This window comes from Neovison vison, chromosome 5 (genome assembly GCF_020171115.1).
Source record: "Neovison vison isolate M4711 chromosome 5, ASM_NN_V1, whole genome shotgun sequence".
NCBI lineage: Eukaryota > Metazoa > Chordata > Mammalia > Carnivora > Mustelidae > Neogale > Neogale vison.
This window is the reverse complement of record NC_058095.1, coordinates 105614914-105618090: the sequence shown is the minus strand read 5'-3', so window position 1 is coordinate 105618090 and position 3177 is coordinate 105614914.

Here is a 3177-nt window from a genome sequence, read left to right as displayed (position 1 = left end):
TTACAGGTAATGTGTAAAATGTGTTGATCCGTGGCTGGTTATAGGCAAAAATCAATGGCTGCTGGTGTGTTATACATAAAATATGACTCTATCATGCAGATGTTTCCAGACCTATATGATTGGATTTATGAGTGGTTATCATGTCAGTACATAATGATGCTGTGTCTGAGGGTAGCCATGGAGATGGATTCTCAATGGACTCTGTTTTAGTAGCTTTCCTCTGAATGGGGAATAATTAATTCAATTAAGATCACCTCAAAGTTATTTGAAGTTATAGATGTTTTCAACACCATTTCTTCATTCATCCAGCACTGATATTGTTCACATCATGATGGGATCTGGGGATTCAAAGATAAACAGAAAATAATATCTGCTCCCAAGGGCACACAGTCTAGTGACAGAAAGTGATGAAAAACTAATAATTAGTGGGGTTTAATAAGCTCCATAGTAAAAGAGTGAACAAGGTACTCTGATATGGGGAAATGAAAGCTCTCAACTTTCCTGAAAATGTTAAGGAAGACTATGAAAAATAGGTCATTTATCTGGTCTTTAAAGACTGAGTGTTTTCCAGACAGACAAATGGAATAGACAGTTTAAGACAAAGAGGCAATTTTATTTCACTTTCTTCACTTTTTCTTAACTCCTTGTCATCTGACTTCTGTCTCCACAACTTAAACTATTCTCTCCTGAAGGATTACAATCCATTAACTGTTTCTCAGACTGCATTTTCTCCTGGACTGGACTGTATCATTTCACATGATTACTCACTATCTCCCCGACTCTTTTTTAAACAGATTCCTGTTTTTGGAAGACCACTTAGCTTGAAGTGTGGAAAATACTTCAGGGAGTACTGTGTTGTGTTATTCAAAGTAGGAAATGAGAGGGCCTGACCCAAGACTTGGAGTGCTAATAGAGAGGGGGAATAAGGTTCTAGAGTTATTAGAAAAACTGACCTCAGGGAGTAGGGACTGGTTGGAAGTGGCCTTGTGGGAGGTGGATATGGTGTGGCCTCACCAGACTAAACTTAGTGTCTTCAAACCTTGCCTGAGCAATGGACTTCTCTCTCAGAGGTGCTTTCATCCCTGAACACATGATAAAACAGAAGCTAACATAATTTTACTCATTTCTTTAAATTATTTTATTTTATTTTGTTTGTTGTTGTTGTTGTTGTTTTTAATTTAATTTAATTTTATTTTATTTTATTTTATTTCCAAGATTCATTGTTTATGCACCACACCCAGTGCTCCATGCAATCCATGCCCTTCATAATACCACCACCAGGCTTACCCATTCCCCCAGCCCCTCCCTTCCAAAACCTCAGTTTGTTTCTCAGAGTCCACAGTCTCTCGTGTTTTCTCTCCCCCTCTAATTTCCCCCAACTCATTTCTCCTCTCCATTTCCCCATGTCCTCCATGTTATTCCTTAGGCTCCATAACTAAGTGAAACCATATGATAATTGACTTTCTCTGTTTGACTTATTTCACTCAGGATATTGTCTTAAGATACACATAACATAAAATCTACCATCTTACCTATTTTTAAGTGTACAGTTCAGTGACATTAAGTCTGTTCCATTATTGCGCCACCACCACCATCATCCACTTCCAGAACTTTCCTCATGTTTTGCAAAACAGAAACCCAACCCTGTCTTTTTTTTTTTTTTAAACCTTATTCGTTTATTTGACAGAGAGAGAGATCACAAGTAGGCAGAGAGGCAGGCAGAGAGAGGAAGGGAAGCAGGCTCCCTGCTGAGCAGATCATGACCTGAGCTGAAGGCAGAGGCTTTAACCTACTAAGCCACCCAGGTGCCCCAACCCTGTCTTAATCAAACAATAACTCCCCATTGTCTTCCCCCTGTATCCCTGATCACAACCTACATTCTATTGACATGATTTTGATTACTTGATTTACCTCCTGTAGATGGAATCATACAGTGTTTGTCTTTTGATGACTGACTTATTTCTCATAGCATAGCCAAACCTCAAGGTTCATCCATGTAGCAGTATATGTCAGAATTTCCTTTGAAAGCTAAATAATATTCCATTCTACCTATATAACATATTTTGTTTCCTGTTTATTCATTGATGGATAGTTGTGTTGTTTCCAGCTTTTGGCTTTTTACCTACTTTTTAAAGCCAAAAATAACATTTTAAAGATGCATATATTATTCCAAATTAAAAATACCTGCAAATTATCCATTTTTTAGGAAAAGCATAAATTTGTCATTTTTTTAACTGACTCACAAAATGGTAAAAAGAGAAAAAGCACCAAATATGTTTCTCAATATCTTCCACCTTTTATTTAGTCTTTCTGTTATTTTCTCCACTTTGCCCTTTCTTACCTTTCACAATATAGGTAAGAAGAGATTGGCCATTAAATAATGCTTAGAGGAGCTAACATACATTGTGATTACTATTTGATAGCTAATGCTGGTTTTGTTTCACTTTTAAATTTTTTTAATTTTAAATTCAGTTAATTAATATATAATGTATTATTAGTTTCAGAGGTAGAAGTCAGTGATTTATCAGTCTTATATAACACCCACTGCTCATTACATCACATGCCCTCCTTAATGTCCATCACCCTGATAACCCATTCCCACACCCTCTCCCTTCCAGCAACCCTCAGTTTGTTTCCTAGAGTTAAGAGTCTCTTATGGTTTGTTTCCCTCTCTGGTTTCATCTTGTTTTATTTTTTTCCTCTCTTCCTGTATGACCCTCTGTTTTGTTTCTTAAATTCCACATATAAGTAAGATCATATGATAATTGTCTTTCAGTGACTTATTTCATTTAACATAATATCTTCTAGTTCCATCCATGTCATTGCAAATGGCAAGATTTCATCTTTTTGATGGCTGACTAGTATTCCATTGTGTATATATACCATGTCTTCTTTATCTATTCATCTGCTGTTGGATATCTGGGCCTTTTTCCATAGTTTGGCTATTGTGAACATTGCTGCTATAAACACTGGGGTTCAGGCGCCCCTTCAGATCACTATGTTTGTATCTTTGGGGTAAATACACAGTAGTACAATTACTGGGTCATAGGGTAGCTCTATTTTCAACTTCTTGTTTTGTTTCAGTTGCATCTTTGCCAAACGAAGCAAAGATGCACTGCTTCTTACAACCTAATTCTCTCATCTGGTTTTAATTTTCTTCTTCCTGAGGTATATCTT